We start from the raw sequence: 22682 nt of genomic DNA on the forward strand, positions 1-22682 counted from the left end.
ACGTTGACTATGGATTCAACTATCAAATTCACAAAGCTAGGCAAACTCCAAAATCTTCAAGCATCTAACAACATTGAAATAGGTATTTATTGACATGGTCCAATACAATATATATTAGGTTTTTAAAATCAAACAACTTGAATATTCAACCTATTGTTTTTGTAGGTGTATTAGCAATAGTTATATATTTAGGTGCCGTGAAATTAGATACTACTCAGAACATCAATAAGCAACATATTATCATTATAGATAAAAGGTAAATTTAAAGTTTTTTTGTCATCACCTTTTATATGTTGGCCATGATACCATATATATTATCCTTTTGGTTCTAATTTACTTATTTTCTTAATATGATTAGTTAAATGCAACTATATTGTGCCTTTTGAGAAATTTCATTCATGGAACTGTACAAAACAATAGTTGGAATATTGTCTCACAACACATCACACTTTTCGCAAGAGGTTTTGTAATAGCCTGAATTATTAAGCTAATATTAGAATCAATAATCCGTAATTAATTAAGTTAATGACGATTAAGTAATTATAATCGATACGCTCCAAATTTTAGAAGTGTAAATAAATGTTATATGAAATTGTTGCTACGTGGATATTTTGTGTTATTAGTTAACTAATAACATGAGCTATGTGATAATTAAGTAATTTATGAATTATGATAGGTACATGGAATATTGCCTCTGAATTATAGGATTTGTGTTAGTAGTTGATATCGAGGTATTGGCCGAGGAAATAAGATTAAGGAGTTGATTAGGTTAAGATACCTTCATTAAGATATGTGGTATACTTTGGAGGAATTTGGCTAAGAATAATTAAGGATTAGGTAGGAATTAAGGAAGAAAATCCAAGTTGAAGCCCTAGAAAAATCTGATTAGTGCATAAGCAAGGGAAAGGACGATTTTAACCCTATTACTAAACCGAAAATGACAAGTTTGCCCTTACCCATTCTTCATATAGGAGAGGGGAAGCTCCTCATTCAGTATCATCAAAATAATCTCACAAACAACCACAAGAAAACAACTTTCTTTCTTCTCTCTCTTTCTCGCCATATCTGGCGTCTGGGCAGGAAGCTTTTAGCAGCTTGTTCTCTTGGATTCTTTGCTCTGATTTCTCACATGCAAGCACTTCCCTAGATTCTCCAAGGTGTTGTTCTTACTGGGTAAACGTTAGTTTTGAGGTTTCAATACTGTAAGCCAAAGAAAAACTAAGGAAGGTAAGATATGGCTGATTTTCAGCATGCATGAGGTATATTGGTTTTAAAATTGATTTCTTTGGGTTTATTATTAACTTTAAGGTGATGAATGTGTTTAATAAGGTCTTAAAGAGTTGCTGGAGGATTAGTACGAGTTGCTAAGCAAGTGCTAAATTCCTAAACACCAAATTAAGGTACACAAGAACCACAGTTAAAGCTTAGTTTCTCCATTTTTGTCATAATACTTGTTTATGGAAATTTTTGAGCTACGAATGTGTTTTTATGTGGAGAACTTACTGTATTGGTAATGAGTTATAAGTAAGTGATTTCAATATGTTAATTATACTTTATGATTGATGATTTCGAATCAAAAACCATTGCATGTCAAGTTCCTCTTAAAAACCGATTAAACCGTGTTTCTATTTCGATTGTGTTATTGTAATACCCCGAACCTTAATGTCGTTTCATTAATTACTAATTATGTCTATTAGCGTAATTACATTCTAATTTTTTTAAAATAATGATGGTTACGATTATTTTGTAAAATAAATATATTTACTTTAATTATTGCAGAAGTGATTTATTTTATGATGAACGATTTTATAATATAGTTTATGAATTTAATAAGAAAATCCTACATTTTTACTATATGATTTTGAATTGATATTTTGAAGTCCAAACTAATCTAACACTAGTAAAAAGATCCTAGTTTGACATTTATTTTGACATTCAAAGAAAATAAGAATGAAATGGGAATGAAGAAAGCTATGTTCAGCTTCTCCAAACCAACACACAACCGACCACCACCTCCCCCTACTTCCCTCTTTGTTCCCTACTCTAAGCTCTCCTATGGTGAACCACCATTCATCCTCTACCACCTTCATTTCTTGTCTCCAAAATTTGTCTATAAATTCATAGAAGAACTAAGCTTTGAAAATCAGGAAACTAAACCCACAAAAATTCAAAAGTTCTTCTCCTCTCTCTCTCCTCTGTTCGGGTCCCACACCAACACCACCACGTCTGCCGCCATCTCTCGCGACGCAACAATCGCCGACCACCAGCGCAACACCGGAGTGCCGCCCATATGCGCTGCACCACTGCAGCTCCACCGCGACGCAAACCCCCCCCCCCTTGTGTTTTCTCTCACCTTGGTTCGCTGCTGCCGAAACTCCGAAGACCGCCGCCGCCGAACTCCCCTGCCGTCGCTACGCTGCACGCCGGAGTTAACTAGATCCGCCGTTCAGTTCGCCGGAGCTCCGAGCTCCCTTGCCTCTGTTTCGTCCCTGCTCCAAGTGAGTAGAGGTACTATATCCCTCTTCCCTCCTTTCATTTCCTTTTGAAAATCTGATTTCAAATGTTAATGCAAGCCCAATATTTACATTGTTAAATGCTTAGGTTATGGGCCTAGAATCTGATTTGCAACTCAATTCTATTGTTGCATGTGTATTAGTGGGTTCAAATATGATTTTCTCATAATGTTAGTGATGTTACTTTTAATTATTGGGCTAATGGAGTTAAATTAAAGCTGATTTAGTGTTTTGTTAGGCTATGTTAGTTTAATTTATTAAGTTAAACAAAATGTTGGACTTATAATCTGGTTTACATTAATTAAACCAACTCTATTCCATTGTTGCATGTATAGTATGTGGGCCTAAATCTGATTATTATAATGTTAAATGAGCCACCTAGTTAATTGTTGGGCTATTAGAGTTAAACTAAACTGATTTGTCCAATTAAACTACCTAGTTGATTTTATTCTTTGACTTATTGGGCTAATGAAAGACTAATTTGATTTAATTAGTTCAATTAAGAATTTAAGATACTTGGTCAAATTCTTTTAAATTGGGTGCTTTATTCTTATGAGTAAGTTATGCTAAACTAAATATTTTACTACATGAAATGATTGTAAATGGTTTATGTTAAATAGTTTTCATTAATCAATGTTGATGGCATTATGTTAAACTTAAGGTGGATTTATTAACTATGTCAGGTTATCACTATATTTAGTAAGTTGGAAAGCTATGTGCATCATTGGGCTAATATGAAGATTATTTAGAGTCCGAATTACGTTTAAAGACGATAGTCGACCATGCGAACTATTTAAGCTTATTATATGGATATGAATGATTATGGAATAAATATGTCTTGCATTTTATAAGTGAACGAAACGTGTGAAAGGGTGACTCTTGTTCTTATGAATGACGCATATGAAATGTTTACTATGATGAATGTTCATGTATTTTGAAGATGCAAAGTATACCTTTTACTTCTAAAATAATTTGAAAGTATGAATGACTCTTAACTAATATGAAGTATAGATATTTATGCCTTTGTTATGCTTTTGCTATGATTCTGAAAAACATATAAAGTTATGAGGTGTCCTTATAAATTCCCAAATTATGCAAAAGTCTGTGTTATGATCTTTCTGAAACGAAATGAAAGTATAGGATGTATGACTCTGATATGAAATAGTTGATATGTGAATGATGTTTATCAAATGATTTGAGGCTATATGGTGTATGATGATCACAATGTTATGAAAATACAACTGTGATTACTTTTTCCCGATTCTGACTACTTTTCCTGATTATGATTATGATGACGTAATGTAACTATGATATGATATGAAATGTTTTATGAATATGATGATTTTCGATGAAATGAAATGACTTTGATGTTTATGAAAACATGAGAATGATAATGCTATGATCTTAATGATGTTTCATGATTATGATTACAATGATGTAATATAATTATGATATGAAAAAGGAACAAAAACATGATAAAGTAAAGTGAAAGATGGTTCTTGGCAAGTATGTGGGCACCGAAAGTGTCACCTATGTTGTGGCCGCCTTTCTGATAAAATGTGGGCACCGAAAGTGTCACCTATGTTGTGGCCGCCTTTCTGATAAAATGTGGGCACCGAAAGTGTCACCTATGCTGTGGCCGCCTTTCTGATAAAATGTGGGCACCGAAAGTGTCACCTAAGTTGTGGCCGCCTTTCTGTATGTTTTTAGGGAGACGTCCCTATATGTTATATGTGATACTTGCCAAGTTACCAATGTAAATAAATAAGATGGAAAGATAAGGATAAAGCTTATGATATAATATGAATTGTTGAGATGTTCTTATATGTTATGATACTATAAAGTATGATGACTCTGATGTTATGAAAATGTCATTATGAATGCTATTATGTGTTATGATTTCATGCACGATGTTAATGATGTATGAAGTGAAAGTTATGTGATGATTTATGCATATAATGATTTCGATCAATGATACCATGAGTGATTCTCAAAATATATGTTTAAGAATGGTATATGTTATGTGTAACCTTCATGTCTAGCAATTATACATGCCCGTATATGTTATGGAATGATGAGTTCGAATGTGTGAATATGACTTTGTAATGTTATGACTATGTGATGCTATGACTCGATGAATGCTTATGAATGTTATGGATAAGCATGTTTATGAAGTATGGTTATATGAGTTATGAATCTATTATGATTTATGGGTGTTGTTCGGGAATATGAATATATGCAAGTTTGTAAAATTGGATGGTTCTGCTGGCTTGGCATTATGAACTGAACTGGCAAATGGGTAAGTTACAGGTGGAGGAATTATGTGATATACGAATGAAACGGACCAAAATGGTCATATAAGAATGTTAATGTTATGTCCAAAACCTGTACTTGCCAATGAACTATGATCATGCAAATGTTCCTTGTCAGCAGACTATTCAATGATGACGTTTTCTAGTAGTATTTTCGAACAATTATCAATACAATGTATGGTTTATGATACCCTTCTTTATGTCAAACACATGCTATCGCATGTTATATAAATTTGGACATAATTAAGCTACAATATGAGGTATGGTATTGATTGTAGTAAGTTATATGTGATGTTATGAGTTACTAGCAAAAGACTAAAGCAACAAAGTTGTAGAACACTGTCATGTTATCTTAAATTCCTGATAAGAAGTCGATAGATGAAAGTCATAAGGAAATGTGCTAAATACTATAGAAAGGATTAAAGATAGTTATGTGATTCTTCCATGCTAAGCTTGGTTATAGTGTTGAAGTTGTAACAATCAAAAGATGGATGGATGATAGAATAAAGATAGATTAAGTTATGCATCGATGTTAATGTTGCTATGTGGTTGTAATATGGTTATGAACGATGTGAACATAATGATGATTACATGAGAGTCGTAGACACCAAAGCATGTGTTAAGAATGTTTTATGGGTTAGTACTCAGCGTCGTGCTGATATGTGTGAAATGTTTTGTTTTGTCACTACTGTGGCCTGTCATTTTGGTGGGTGGCAGTGTTACAATGGTTTCAGGTTGAAGTTATGGAGCACTCCTTCCAAGGTAGAAGCAGTTACATGCTAAGAGTTCAACTATGTTGATTTTATGTTTCTTTCGAGGCGAGGACGTTCCACTTTGTATTAGATATTAATAAATGAGCTAGTTTTATTCTAGTGCTGGATGAGCAATATTGGTCCTGTTTCACTTTAGCTGTACTCCGCAGAAGCGTTGAGTTAAGGATTTGGGAATGTTTTATATGTAACAGGTCTCTCAAGCATTTTTCCCATTATGGGTAGACCAATTTACAAAGGAGATTCTGCCGAAACTTCTAGAGAATAATTAAGCTATTATTAAAGTGTTTTTGAAAGAGTGACAAATCTAAGAAATGTCCATGTAAGATTAATAATGTTAAATGTTGCCTTGTATTTTCCCTTAGTGGAAAGTACGGCGGTAACGCGCCGACTAAGTTAAGGTTTTCCGCTGCTAAACTTGATTAGTTGACTTAATAAGGATAAGTTAAGTCAGGGCGTTACAGACTTGGTATCAGAGCTGAGGTTAGATTCAGGTACGCTATGATCTCCATATCGTAGCGTAAAGGTTTTAAGTAGGTTTAATGGATTGGCTAAAAAGTTAGGTGTATATGAACCAAGCCCTTTGAGCGTTTGCGCTTTTGCGTGTGCAATGTGAATCTGTTTATGTAAAGATGTGGTGCTTGTGATTTTCTGTGTTAGTTACCTCTTAATGTGTACGTAGTAGTATCATGCATTTTTGTTTATGATATGCTATTATTCAAAGTATGTATCTTATAAAACTTATATCATTTGAAAAACCAAAAGAATTTCAAACGAGGTCTCATCAAATGAGTTAGTTGGAATTCATTGCCAACAAGTTTGCCCTTTTGTTTTCTTTGCTCCTCGATTTCGCGAGTCGAGTTGAAGCAGAGATACAAAAGATGATGGCGGAATGGAGGCTGAATATCTCACAAAGCCATGAAAGCTTGAGATCTTGGTTTTGTTTAAATGAATTTAGTTAGTTGTCTTATCGACCAACTAATTGCAAGTTTCGAGGACGAAACTTTTTCTAAGGGGGTGAGGATGTAATACCCCGAACCTTAATGTCGTTTCATTAATTACTAATTAGTTATTATTACATTCTAATTTTTTAAAATAATGATGGTTACGATTATTTTAAAATAAATATATTTACTTTAATTATTGCAGAAGTGAATTTTATGATGAACGATTTTATAATATAGTTTATGAATTTAATGAGAAAATCCTACATTTTTACTATATGATTTTGAATTGATATTTTGAAGTCCAAACTAATCTAACACTAGTAAAAAGATCCTAGTTTGACATTTTATTTTGACATTCAAAGAAAATAAGAATGAAAAGGGAATGAAGAAAGCTATGTTCAGCTTCTCCAAACCAACACACAACCGACCACCACCTCCCCTACTTCCCTCTTTGTTCCCTACTCTAAGCTCTCCTATGGTGAACCACCATTCATCCTCTACCACCTTCATTTCTTGTCTCCAAAATTTGTCTATAAATTCATAGAAGAACTAAGCTTTGAAAATCAGGAAACTAAACCCACAAAAATTCACAAGTTCTTCTCCTCTCTCTCTCCTCTGTTCGGGTCCCACACCAACACCACCACGTCTGCCGCCATCTCGCGCGACGCAACAGTCGCCGACCACCAGCGCAACACCGGAGTGCCGCCCATATGCGCTGCACCATTGCAGCTCCACCGCGACGCAACCCCCCCCCCCTTGTGTTTTCTCTCACCTTGGTTCGCTGCTGCCGAAACTCCGAAGACCGCCGCCGCCGAACTCCCCTGCCGTCGCTACGCTGCACGCTGGAGTTAACTAGATCCGCCGTTCAGTTCGCCGGAGCTCCGAGCTCCCTTGCCTCTGTTTCGTCCCTGCTCCAAGTGAGCAGAGGTACTATATCCCTCTTCCCTCCTTTCATTTCCTTTTAAAAATCTGATTTCAAATGTTAATACAAGCCCAATATTTACATTGTTAAATGCTTAGGTTATGGGCCTAGAATCTGATTTGCAACTCAATTCTATTGTTGCATGTGTATTAGTGGGTTCAAATATGATTTTCTCATAATGTTAGTGATGTTACTTTTAATTATTGGGCTAATGGAGTTAAATTAAAGCTGATTTAGTGTTTTGTTAGGCTATGTTAGTTTAATTTATTAAGTTAAACAAAATGTTGGACTTATAATCTGGTTTACATTAATTAAACCAACTCTATTCCATTGTTGCATGTATAGTATGTGGGCCTAAATCTGATTATTATAATGTTAAATGAGCCACCTAGTTAATTGTTGGGCTATTAGAGTTAAACTAAACTGATTTGTCCAATTAAACTACCTAGTTGATTTTATTCTTTGACTTATTGGGCTAATGAAAGACTAATTTGATTTAATTAGTTCAATGAAGAATTTAAGATACTTGGTCAAATTCTTTTAAATTGGGTGCTTTATTCTTATGAGTAAGTTATGCTAAACTAAATATTTTACTACAGGAAATGATTGTAAATGGTTTATGTTAAATAGTTTTCATTAATCAATGTTGATGGCATTATGTTAAACTTAAGGTGGATTTATTAACTATGTCAGGTTATCACTATATTTAGTAAGTTGGAAAGCTATGTGCATCATTGGGCTAATATGAAGATTATTTAGAGTCTGAATTACGTTTAAAGACGATAGTCGACCATGCGAACTATTTAAGCTTATTATATGGATATGAATGATTATGGAATAAATATGTCTTGCACTTTATAAGTGAACGAAACGTGTGAAAGGGTGACTCTTATTCTTATGAATGACGCATATGAAATGTTTACTATGATGAATGTTCATGTATTTTGAAGATGCAAAGTATACCTTTTACTTCTAAAATAATTTGAAAGTATGAATGACTCTTAACTAATATGAAGTATAGATATTTATGCCTTTGTTATGCTTTTGCTATGATTCTGAAAAACATATAAAGTTATGAGGCGTCCTTATAAATTCCCGAATTATGCAAAAGTCTGTGTTATGATCTTTCTGAAACGAACTGAAAGTATAGGATGTATGACTCTGATATGAAATAGTTGATATGTGAATGATGTTTATCAAATGATTTGAGGCTATGTGGTGTATGATGATCACAATGTTATGAAAATACAACTGTGATTACTTTTTCCCGATTCTGACTACTTTTCCTGATTATGATTATGATGACGTAATGTAACTATGATATGATATGAAATGTTTTATGAATATGATGATTTTCGATGAAATGAAATGATTTGATGTTTATGAAAACATGAGAATGATAATGCTATGATCTTAATGATGTTTCATGATTATGATTACAATGATGTAATATAATTATGATATGAAAAAGGAACAAAAACATGATAAAGTAAAGTGAAAGATGGTTCTTGGCAAGTATGTGGGCACCGAAAGTGTCACCTATGTTGTGGCCGCCTTTCAGATAAAATGTGGGCACCGAAAGTGTCACCTGTTGTGGCCGCCTTTCTGATAAAATGTGGGCACCGAAAGTGTCACCTATGTTGTGGCCGCCTTTCTGATAAAATGTGGGCACCGAAAGTGTCACCTAAGTTGTGGCCGCCTTTCTGTATGTTTTTAGGGAGACGTCCCTATATGTTATATGTGATACTTGCCAAGTTACCAATGTAAATAAATAAGATGGAAAGATAAGGATAAAGCTTATGATATAATATGAATTGTTGAGATGCTTCTTATATGTTATGATACTATAAAGTATGATGACTCTGATGTTATGAAAATGTGATTATGAATGCTATTATGTGTTATGATTTCATGCACGATGTTAATGATGTATGAAGTGAAAGTTATGTGATGATTTATGCATATAATGATTTCGATCAATGACACCATGAGTGATTCTCAAAGTATATGTTTAAGAATGGTATATGTTATGTGTAACCTTCATGTCTAGCAATTATACATGCCCGTATATGTTATGGAATGATGAGTTCGAATGTGTGAATATGACTTTGTAATGTTATGACTATGTGATGCTATGACTCGATGAATGCTTATGAATGTTATGGATAAGCATGTTTATGAAGTATGGTTATATGAGTTATGAATCTATTATGATTTATGGGTGTTGTTCGGGAATATGAATATATGAAAGTTTGTAAAATTGGATGGTTCTGCTGGCTTGGCATTATGAACTGAACTGGCAAATGGGTAAGTTACAGGTGGAGGAATTATGTGATATACGAATGAAACGGACCAAAATGGTCATATAAGAATGTTAATGTTATGTCCAAAACCTGTACTTGCCAATGAACTATGATCATGCAAATGTTCCTTGTCAGCAGACTATTCAATGACGACGTTTTCTAGTAGTATTTCCGAACAATTATCAATACAATGTATGGTTTATGATACCCTTCTTTATGTCAAACACATGCTATCGCATGTTATATAAATTTGGACATAATTAAGCTACAATATGAGGTATGGTATTGATTGTAGTAAGTTATATGTGATGTTATGAGTTACTAGCAAAAGACTAAAGCAACAAAGTTGTAGAACACTGTCATGTTATCTTAAATTCCTGATAAGAAGTCGATAGATGAAAGTCATAAGGAAATGTGCTAAATACTATAGAAAGGATTAAAGATAGTTATGTGATTCTTCCATGCTAAGCTTGGTTATAGTGTTGAACTTGTAACAATCAAAAGATGGATGGATGATAGAATAAAGATAGATTAAGTTATGCATCGATGTTAATGTTGCTATGTGGTTGTAATATGGTTATGAACGATGTGAACATAATGATGATTACATGAGAGTCGTAGACACCAAAGCATGTGTTAAGAATGTTTTATGGGTTTGTACTCAGCGTTGTGCTGATATGTGTCAAATGTTTTGTTTTGTCACTACTGTGGCCTGTCACTTTGGTGGGTGGCAGTGTTACAATGGTTTCAGGTTGAAGTTATGGAGCACTCCTTCCAAGGTAGAAGCAGTTACATGCTAAGAGTTCAACTATGTTGATTTTATGTTTCTTTCGAGGCGAGGACGTTCCACTTTGTATTAGATATTAATAAATGAGCTAGTTTTATTCTAGTGAGCAATATTGCTCCTGTTTCACTTTAGCTGTACTCCGCAGAAGCGTTGAGTTAAGGATTTGGGAATGTTTTATTTGTAACAGGTCTCTCAAGCATTTTTCCCATTATGGGTAGACCAATTTACAAAGGAGATTCTGCCGAAACTTCTAGAGAATAATTAAGTTATTATTAAAGTGTTTTTGTAAAGAGTGACAAATCTAAGAAATGTCCATGTAAGTTAATAATGTTAAATGTTGCCTTGTATTTTCCCTCAGTGGAAAGTACGGCGGTAACGCGCCGACTAAGTTAAGGTTTTCCGCTGCTAAACTTGATTAGTTGACTTAATAAGGATAAGTTAAGTCGGGGCGTTACAGTTATGGTATTAAGTGCTTCCGTTGTTGTTACCCTTACATGATAACCTACTGTAAATACACTTATATTGCTGCTTAATGACCTTGCAACATATCTTTTTCGTAGATTAAATCTAACCTCTTTTGAGAAGAAAACTACACCTAAAAACTCAACTATTCGCGTAACAACTTTTGGACTTGTAAACCTTTGTGCTTTCAACCCTTTCGATGTGTTTCTCTTGATGAATCCCTACTGTATGTACCTATATATGAAGTGAGAATCCTAAACCTTGGCTAAACTCAAGAAGTCCTATTAATTCATCGCCTAGAACCATTGTTAATAACACCAAACCGAGAACCATCTAAATGGACCTATGTTCTATTTGTGTGAAGTAATCTTCCTTATGTTAAGAGTACTTTATAAACCTTTCACCTACTGTCATATCTTGTTAAACCATCCTTTAATCACCTTGTTTAACTATCACATCCTTTCGATTCATGGTTGTTAAGTCATCATTCCAAATATAGCGGAACTTGACATAGCAAGTGTGTTTTCGAAACTTATTTTGATAACTAAGCTAAGTTGATTATTAAGTTGTTTGATAGAGTATTGGAAAATAAGTTTTTAGATATAATTAAGTTATAAGTTAAAGACTATTTTTAAGGGAAGTAACTGCATTGGCAGTGATGAACAATAATTGTAGAGCGGGTTTGCTCTTTGAGTTATTAGAGCGGGTATTGCTCCGGAGCGGGTATTGCTCTGTTATATAGGGTCATGACCTAGAAAGTCTTGCAAGCAGAAGTAAAGAAAAGTAGGGAGACGTCCCTCAAAAGTTCCATTTATGTTCCTTCCCTAATTGAAAGTATTTTGAGTTTTGGATCGATATATTTAAGGGAGTTTTGAAAAGGTATAAGTATTGTTTTTGAAAGTTATTTGTTATGATGTATGATTACTATTATGCTATCTAATTACGAAGGAGGAGTATTATAATATTTTATAGCAAAGAAATATCGATATTCGTGGATTATGATACTTTTTAAATATTAAAGTCTAATTTCCGCCACCTTAATATTTGAAAACTAGTGGGACTTGTGTACCAGCGTAGCTGACTGTTTTGTTCCTTTGAACCTGTCCTGGTGGGGGCAGATTCAGTTGTTTTGCAGGAATAAGCTGAAGGTCAAAGATAAACTTTATTTGAAAAGTTCGTGATATGTTTTGCTGCTGCGTGATGTTATTGTATAAACTAATTATGGGATGTAACTTATATTTTTGGGCTCAACTTTTAATTACTTAGACTACGATGTAATAATTAAGTATTTTAAGTGGATTTTCATAAACTATGCTCAGATTGATACAGGTTCTTTACCTTCCAAGGGCAAGGGGGTTAGGAATCTGTACTAATAGCATCTCTAATTAGTAGCTTATTCATTTAATTAATTAGAGTTAGTCATAAGTAAGCTGCTAACTAGGGAGGGCTGTTACACTTGGTATCAGAGCAAACGATTTGAAAACTTATTAAACTAAGTATTTTGAATTTTGAAATTTATAATGATATACATATTCGCAATTATATTTTCGAAACATATATATATATATATATATATATATATATATATATATATATATATATATATATATATATATATATAATGATAATAATAGAATAAAATAATAAAAATTTTATGTGATGATGTGAATATGTGTTTATGTGTATCAAGTTTATGTGCATACAATATGTATGTTATGATTTTATAAATATTAGAATTCTGTGTAGATGGCTTCAAGATCATCCAGCGAGAGTGTTAACCAGGAGGTACCCTATTTAAGAGAACCTGACACCTATACCGCTGTTGGTAAGTGGTGGGATGATGCTGTTGATCATGCAAATGAGGTATTAGGATACATTCGGGAATGGAACGATTGATGGGGCGACAAGTAATAACCATTATTGGCGGACTGGGATACAGGCATACGCCATAATAAAGACTTTACCGAGCTGTGAACCGTGGGCTAGTTTCCGTAGAACTTATTGGAGTTTGTTAAGAATGTATGTGGCTACAGGGGCAATCCAAGGGTACGGAGTGACTATGGAAAATATAGATAAGAGCTTGATACGCTGGGAAAGCACAGTGGAGGAAGTTAGGCAAGAGATGGATATTACTCTGGAACGGTAGAGACGGGGCCAAATTTACCCAAATGACCCACATTGGAGGGAAATGTATGATCGTATTACCCATAGAGAGGAAGAGCGGATGGCTGGAATGTTTGGAGGTGGATCGAGTTCGTCCAGTGGGACTAGGAGTCACTCTACCTCAAGAACCTCAACAGTGCAAGGGTCAAGTACTACTACTAATTCAAACCAATCTGGTACCACTTTTGGGGAAGATGAAGGATGTAAGATTTGTGGGCCTGACTATGTTCCGGAGACTCCGTCAATTAGCAGTGATGATAGTGGTTATTATTATGATCCTTATAAATTAGATTGAACAAGGGAATGTACCAAGGAGGAAAAGTGGAGGGGAACTTCTGAAATATGTTATTTCTTTATGTAATGCTCAGTTTATCTAAAGATTAGTATGTATGTTGCATGAAAGGTGTAATTAAATAATAAGGAAGAATCAGTTTGTTTGTATCCAAAAACATATATAAATAAATAGCAAGGTTGCAATGCTATCATGAAATATATATATATGAAGTAGATTTGCGAAGTCATTATATTAAGTAAGTGTAAAAAGAAAAGAATGTGTATGAATATTTGACTGAGTATTGCAATTGAATATGTAGGAAATGGCAAGTCAAGAAGGTGCATCCAAATCACTAGAGGTCGAGAATGATAAAGATAAGCAGATACAAGAACTGAAAGAGATGAATGCTCGACTCTTGGAGATACTGGAAAAACAAATCAGAATAATAATGACGATGAAGGAAAGTTTTATAAGTGGTTGGCTGCTCATAAGCCACGCACCTATGACGGTGAATCTGATCCCGTCAAGTTCGAGGATTGGATTACATATATGAGCAAATTGCTGGATGTAGTCAGTTGCCCTGAAGCTTTGAAGGTGAAGATGGCTACTTTTTATTTGGAAGGTCCAGCTGACATTTGGTGGAATACCACCAAGGGAATAGCTCAGAAATCAGAAGTTACTTGGACAGAGTTTGTTGAGAAAATGAAGAATAAATTCTTTCCTCCGGCATTGCGGAGGATGAAGGAAAATGAATTTTTATTTCTGAAGCAAGCGAACATGTCTGTATTGGAGTATGCAGCAAAATTTCTTGAATTGTCTCGATTTGCACCTGACTTCGTGAGTAATGAAAGGGTGAAAATGATGCGATTCTTTGAGGGTCTGAATTTAAAGTATCAGAAACGAATTGGGGCATATACCACTTTGAAGAGTTGTATGATCGTGCTCTGGAACAAGAGAGAATTGAGATGAAGGATGAGGAGTTCAGAAAGAGAAGAAATGGAGGAAATTTAAAGAAGGGGGATTCAAGAAGGCAAAAACAGAAATGACAACCCCAACTCAGTTCAGAGGGCTAGCTGGGAATGGCAGAGGAGGTAGAACAGAATGGAAGTGCAATCGTTGTGGGAAGAATCATTATGGCAAAAATTGTTCGGGGCAAATGGTGTGTTTTAAATGTAAAAATGTTGGGCATCGAATTAGTGAGTGCCCTTTGTGGAAGGAATCAGGAAGGATAGGAGGAAATAATAAACCAGGGAATATGTTGATGCTGGCAGCTGGAGAAGGAAGTTCAAGTCAAGGAGGGCGGAAAAGGGATTCAACATGGCAATCAAGGGAAAGCAGCAGGGAAGTTATTTGCTGTTAAGACAGAAGCGAAGGAGATTCCTGAGCTGCAGGAGTTGCCAGGTAATGTAATTTCAGGGAGATTTCTTGTATGTAACTCGATGGCTAAGGTGTTATTTGATTCTGGAGCTTCCATTCATTTGTTTCAAATGTGTTTGTTAGCAATCTGCCGTGTAGACCATGTGTGCAACCTTTAAATATGCATATTTAGTATGCCAAATGGGGAGTCGATATGTTGTAAATGGATATTTAGAAATTGTGAAATTAGAATAGCAGGGTCCGAATTGCGGGTAGATCTGATACCCTTTAATTTGGATTATTATGATGTGATTTTGGGATGAATTGGTTAAGTAAAAATAGAGGGTGATAGAATGTTATGCTAGAGCCGTCAGATTGAGGTCTCCATGCGGAGATAACATTGTGTATAAAGAAGAAATGGTAAACCGATGGAAAAAGGTGAAGTGATAATTAAGAATGATACAGAGATAATACCTGAAGGTATGGGTATGTGAATCAAATAGAAGGGGTAAAAAGGAGGAAAGGAGAATTGAAGAAATTCCGTGGTAAGAGATTTCCAGGATGTATTCCAGGAGATTACCGGGATACCACCGCATCGGGTGGTTGATTTTCATATTGATCTGGTGCCGGGGGCGACACCGATATCTAGAGCTCCTTATAGGATGGCTCCTGCAGAAATGGCTGAATTGAAAAAGCAATTAGAAGAATTGTTGCAGAAAGGTTATATCCGACCTAGTGTGTCTCCATGGGGCGCACCAGTGTTATTTGTGAAGAAAAAGGATGGTACGATGAGATTGTGTATAGATTATCGGGAAATTAATAAAATCACAATCCGGATAGATATCCATTACCCGAATTGATGATTGTTCGATCAGTTGAAGGGGGCAGGAATATTCTCAAAGATCGATTTAAGGTCGGGGTATCATCAAATGCGCATCGTGGAGGAAGATATACCGAAAACAGCATTCAGAACTAGATATGGGCATTATGAGTTCGTGGTGATGCCGTTTGGACTCACAAATGCACCAGCACTTTTATGGATTAATGCAGAGGATTTTAAGCCTTTGCTCGATCGGTTTGTAGTAATTTTCATTGATGATATATTGGTGTATTCTAAAGATCGCCAAGAGCATGAAGAACATTTGAGGGAGGTATTAGAAATATTGCGAAGAGAGAAACTCTATGCAAAGCTGAGTAAGTGTGATTTTTGGTTGGATCAAGTAATGTTCTTAGGGCATGTTGTAACCAAAGAAGGTATAGCAGTGGACCCTGAAAAAAAAAAGCGGTAAAAGAATGGCCTGCACCTACAAATGTTGGGGAAGTTAGAAGTTTTCTTGGGCTTGCTGGATATTATAGAAGATTGTGGAGAATTTTTCGCGAATAGCTTTACCGATTACAAATTTGATCAAGAAGAATACAAGATTTCAGTGGACGGAGAAATGTGAGAAAGCTTTTTGGGAGTTAAAAGAAAGATTGACTAGCGCTCCAGTCTTAGCTCTACCTTCTGGGACAGAAGGATTTGAGGTTTATAGTGATGCCTCTCAGGAAGGATTAGGATGTGTGTTAATGCAGAACCAGCGGGTTATAGCTTACGCTTCCAGGCAATTGAAGATTCATGAAAAGAATTATCCTGTGCATGATTGGAGTTGGCAGCAGTCGTCTTTGCATTGAAATTGTGGAGACATTATTTATATGGAGTCTCTTGCAAGGTTTATACTGATCATAAGAGTTTAAAATATATCTTCACCCAGAAGGAAATGAATATGAGGCAACGGAGATGGTTGGAATTACTTAAAGATTATGATATAGATATTCAATATCATCCGGGAAAAGCAAATAAAGTTGCAGATGCTCTAAGTAGAAGACCTCGTCGGGAAGTGAATGCATTGATATCAGTGCCAGAGGAGTTGTATAACGAGCTGGTACAATTAGATTTGCGAGTGGTTGCAAGAGGTCAATTACAAGGAGAATTAAATGCAATTATGATGAAACCGTCTCTCTTTGAAGAAATTGGGAAAAGCAGGATAAAGATGATTTCATCAAGGAGTTGAAGTTAAAGATAGAAAAGAATGAGATAACGGACTTCCAAGAATATGCGGATGGAAGTATTCGTTTAAATGGAAGATGGTGTATTCCTAATGATGGGGAATTGAAGAATAAAATTCTGAAGGAAGCACATAGCAGTGCTTACTCAGTTCATCCAGGCAGAGATAAAATGATTCAAGATGTGAAGAAGTACTTCTGGTGGAAAGGGTTAAAGAGAGACATCTCACAGTTCGTGGCAAGGTGTTTAATTTGTCAAAAGGTAAAATTTGAGCGAAAGAAGATGTCGGGACTGCTGCAGCCACTGCCAGTACCGGAATGGAAATGGGATTCGATCTCCATGGACTTTGTATCAAGATTACCTAAATCAAGAAGGGGAAATGATTCTATATGGGTGGTAGTGGACAGATTGACAAAGACAGCTCGGTTTATTCCCATGGGAGTAACTTGGAGCAAGAAACAGCTAGCAGATGCATATATCAGAGAAATTGTTCGATTGCATGGCATCCAACCACCATTATTTCTGACCGAGATACCGGTTCCTGTCCATTTCTGGGAGAAATTGCAAGAAGCTTTGGGGTCGACTCAGAAATTTAGCACAGCATTCCATCCAGCAACAGATGGGCAAACGGAGCGAGTAATCCAAATATTAGAAGATATGTTACGAGCCTGTGTATTGGAATTTAAAGGCTCCTGGGAGGAAAATTGGCATTAATAGAATTTTCCTTAATAACAGTTATCAATCTAGCATTGGTATGGCTCCATATGAAGCTTTGTATGGGCGTAAATGTCGAACACCTATTTGTTGGGATGACTTAAGTCCAGGGATACCGTCGGACCTGAGTTGATTCAAGATACAATGGAGCAGGTTCGATAATACGGGAGAAAATGAAAATCGCACAAGATCGACAAAAGAAATATGCTGATTTGAGGAGAACGAAGCTGGAATTTAAAGAGATAAAGTGTTTCTCCGTTTTCACCCACTAAAGGGGTGAAAAGATTTGGACTGCGAGGAAAATTGAGTCCTAAATTCATAGGACCATTTGAGATTTTGCGCAGAATCGGTGAAGTCGCATATGAATTAGCCTTACCAATAGAACTGTCTAGGGTGCACAATGTTTTTCACGTCTCGCAACTACGAAGATATATACATGATCCTTCACATGTGCTATCCTACGAACCATTGCAAATAGATGAATCGTTGTGTTATGAGGAGAGGCCTATAAAGATTCTATAAACGAGAAAAAGTATGCGAAACCAAACCATACCTTTAGTCAAGGTATTATGGACCAATCACGGAACAGAAGAAGCAACCTGGGAAAAAGAAAGAGATATGCAAGAGCGATACCCCCAGTTGTTCCAAGGTATGTTATAAGTTTCGGGACGAAACTTCTTTAAGGGTGGTAGAGTGTAATAGCCTGAATTATTAAGCTAATATTAGAATCAATAATCCGTAATTAATTAAGTTAATGACGATTAAGTAATTATAATCGATAGCTCCGAATTTTAAAAGTGTAAATAAATGTTATATGAAATTGTTGCTACGTGGATATTTTGTGTTATTAGTTAACTAATAACATGAGCTATGTGATAATTAAGTAATTTATGAATTATGATAGGTACATTGAATATTGCCTCTGAATTATAGGATTTGTGTTAGTAGTTGATATCGAGGTATTGGCGAGGAAGTAAGATTAAGGAGTTGATTAGGTTAAGATACCTTCATTAAGATATGTGGTATACTTTGGAGAATTTGCTAAGAATAATTAAGGATTAGGTAGGAATTAAGGAAGAAAATCCAAGTTGAAGCTTTAGAAAAATCTGATTAGTGCATAAGCAAGGAAAGGACGATTTTACCCTATTACTAAACCGAAAATGACAATTTGCCCTTACCCATTCTTCATATATGAGAGGGAAGCTCTCATTCAGTATCATCAAAATAATCTCACAAACAACACAAGAAAACAATTCTTTCTTCTCTTCCTTTCTCGCCATTTCTGGCGTCTGCAGAAGCTTTTGGCAGCTTGTTCTCTTGGTTCTTTGCTCTGATTTTTCACATGCAACACTTCCCTAGATTCTTCAAGGTGTGTCATACTGGGTAACGTTAGTTTTGAGGTTTCATACTGTAAGCCAAAGAAAAACTAAGGAAGGTAAGATATGGCTGATTTTCAGCATGCATGAGGTATATTGGTTTTAAATTTGATTTCTTTGGGTTTATTATTAACTTTAAGGTGATGAATGTGTTTATTAAGGTCTTAAAGAGTTGCTGGAGGAGTAGTACGAGTTGCTAAGCAAGGGCTAAATTCCTAAACACCAAATTAAGGTACACAAGAACCACCGTTAAAGCTTAGTTTCTCAATTTTTGTCATAATACTTGTTTATGGAAATTTTTGAGCTACGAATGTGTTTTTATGTGGAGAACTTACTGTATTGGTAATGAGTTATAAGTAAGTGATTTCAATATGTTAATTATACTTTATGATTGATGATTTCGAATCAAAAACCATTGCATGTCAAGTTCCTCTTAAAAACCGATTAAACCGTGTTTCTATTTCGATTGTTTATGGTATTAAGTGCTTCCTTGTTGTTACCCTTACATGATAACCTACTGTAAATACACTTATATTGCTGCTTAATGACTTGCAACATATCTTTTCGTAGATTAAATCTAACCTCTTTTGAGAAAAAACTACACCTAAAAACTCAACTATTCGCGTAACAACTTTTGGACTTGTAAACCTTTGTGTTTCAACCTTTCGATGTTTTCTCTTGATGAATCCCTACTGTATGTACCTATATATGAAGTGAGAATCCTAAACCTTGGCTAAACTCAAGAAGTCCTATTAATTCATCGCCTAGAACCATTGTTAATAGCACCAAACCGAGAACCATCTAAATGGACCTGTTCTATTTGTGTGAAGTAATCTTCTATGTTAAGAGTACTTTATAAACCTTTCACCTACTTTCATATCTTGTTAAACCATCCTTTAATCACCTTGTTTAACTATCACATCCTTTCGATTCATGGTTGTTAAGTCATCATTCCAAATATAGCGGAACTTGACATAGCAAGTGTGTTTTCGAAACTTGTTTTGATAACTAAGCTAAGTTGATTATTAAGTTGTTGATAAGTATTGGAAAATAAGTTTTGAATATAATTAAGTTATAAGTTAAAGACTATTTTTAAGGGAAGTAACTGCATTGGCAGTGATGAACAATAATTTAGAGCGGGTTTGCTCTTTAAGTTATTAGAGCGGGTATTGCTCCGGAGCGGGTATTGCTCGTTATATAGGGTCATGACCTAGAAAGTCTTGCAAGCAGAAGTAAAGAAAAGTAGGGAGACGTCCCTCAAAAGTTCCATTTTGTTCCTTCCCTAATTGAAAGTATTTTGAGTTTTGATCGATATATTTAAGTGAGTTTTGGAAAAGTATAAGTATTGTTTTTGAAAGTTATTTGTTATGATGTATGATACTATTATGCTATCTAATTACGAAGGAGGAGTATTATAATATTTTATAGCAAAGAAATATCGAGATTCTGGATTATGATACGTTTTAAATATTAAAGTCTAATTGCCGCCACCTTAATATTTGAAACTAGTGGGACTTGTGTACCAGCGTAGCTGACTGTTTTGTTCCTTTGAACCTGTCCTGGTGGGGGCAGATTCAGTTGTTTTGCAGGAATAAGCTGAAGGTCAAAGATAAACTTTATTTGAAAAGTTCGTGATATGTTTTGCTGCTGCGTGATGTTATTGTATAAATAATTATGGGATGTAACTTATATTTTTGGCTCAACTTTTAATTACTTAGACTACGATGTAATAATTAAGTATTTTAAGTGGATTTTCATAAACTATGCTCAGATTATAGCAGGTTCTTAACCTTCCAAGGGCAAGGGGGGTTAGGAATCTGTACAAACAGCATCTCTAATTAGTAGCTTATTCATTTAATTAATTAGAGTTAGTCATAAGTAAGCTGCTAACTAGGGAGGGCTGTTACAGGTTTGATCATTAACAATGGTCAAAATGGTAAATGTTTTAATCCACACTTTTATTTTAAAGAGATATATGATCTACGTGGGTTATATTTTTCTAATTGAACAATATATCATGATTTTATAGGTCTGTTTTTTCAATCACAAAGTACTACAATAATGATGGTCAACCCTAGAATTAAGCGTGCATGCAAATTACGGAAATGGTGAGACATTTATTATAAAAGAAATAATTACAAACACTTATGTACTAACTCGAAATATGTATTTGTAATGTTGTCAATTTAACAGGTTCATCAATGATCAATTTGTTCAACAAAAGGTTCGAAGGATACACAATAGTTCCCTTCCACTAAGTAGATTGTTGCTCATATCAAATGCAAAACGGTTGAGGATACGTGAATTTCTAGAGTACAAAAGGGTATGAAAGATCTTCATGCTAACCTATCAACAAATTAAAATTGCATTTGATTTTTTTATGTTTAGGACGGCTGTTTATTTTATGTTGTATTCATTGAAGGAAAACTTTTGTAGAATTATTGGGAGAGTTAACAACATCAATATTGATCAATTCAAATGGATTGATTCATGTTTCTTCTACAGCAATAGAGTATATTTTGTTGGACAAGAATGTGTTTGTTATATGTGTCACAATAGAAATCTACCACCAAATAAAGGATACATTTATTTAGCCTTCTAAATCTTTTCACCTTAATGCATTGTAATAATATTTTTATACTTTTTTGATTGCTTTGGTCATATAGGCTATTCATAACTATTCAGATAAAAGACATGAGTGGAACAATGAATTTTACATTGCGTGACAACCAAATTGCATATATATTACATACATCAAAGTATCATTTACGAAATGAACTTAATGAGGTACGTATTTATCTATAAGAAGTGTATGTAGTTGAATTCATATATGTTATATTGTTTAGGCATATAATACATTGTCACTAACATATTTTTTGGTTTAGGTCAACTACAAGAACATTTTACGCACTAAACTTTGCTCACATATAGGAGATGCTTATATTTTTCTGCCAAAATCGACAATCCAGAATTCACTTTATCCTTTTTTTGACGTCGTTGACTTGACATGCGTGGATTGGGCTGAAGAGTGTGCTTATCTTTTTAAGTATTATATCTTAATTTGATACTTCCTTTATTAGAAAAAAGAAACATATTTTATATTCATTTTTATGAGTAAATATTTTATTTTTTTGGTTTAAAAACACTACTATTAATTTTCACAGGATTCACATGGAGGAGAAACAAAAGATGCTTGCATTACTAGAAGACGTCTGATGGGATATTGAATTTAATTGTCTTACACATTCTTCATGTATGAGATTAATAAGAGTGTACTTTGTCTTAGAAGACGATTGATAATATACTTTGTTAATTTCTTGCAAGTCTAGAGGTGTTTTTAATATGGAAACTTATGAATAAAGTCAATTTGTACTCTTATTTGTTTTAGAAATTTATTTTATATATGATTTGATTTAATGATATGCACTACTTTATGATAACAATATATATTTATAGTCAATCATTATATATTTAAACATAAATTTTTTTAAATATAATTACAGTTTTTAAAATTTACAGCTTATGCATTTTTTAATGGAGAAAAAGGTCCAATTATAATTGTGGTTCAGTTAGGACAAAGAATTAGCTATCAAGATATGTTAATATGATTCCTCTACTCTAAGTAAACCCATTTTTGCTTGAATGATTAACAAATATCCTGTGGAACTTTCCTTATGTATATTATATTCGATTTACATTAAAAACAAAAAAATAGATAAATCATATAATATTAATAATA

The 22682-nt window shown here is 34.5% G+C and overlaps 1 long non-coding RNA gene across 1 annotated transcript; it reads left to right on the top strand.

Annotated features, from left to right (window-relative positions):
• The first annotated feature begins 471 nt into the window (after positions 1-471).
• On the top strand, positions 472-20641 carry LOC130590900 (uncharacterized). The gene is made up of 3 exons (XR_008968767.1): positions 472-1227; positions 19105-19175; positions 20522-20641. It is a non-coding gene; the product is annotated as an uncharacterized LOC130590900 (long non-coding RNA).
• Positions 20642-22682: the final 2041 nt, after the last annotated feature.

Source organism: Beta vulgaris, chromosome 3 (assembly GCF_026745355.1).
Source record: "Beta vulgaris subsp. vulgaris cultivar EL10 chromosome 3, EL10.2, whole genome shotgun sequence".
NCBI classification, from domain to species: domain Eukaryota; kingdom Viridiplantae; phylum Streptophyta; class Magnoliopsida; order Caryophyllales; family Amaranthaceae; genus Beta; species Beta vulgaris.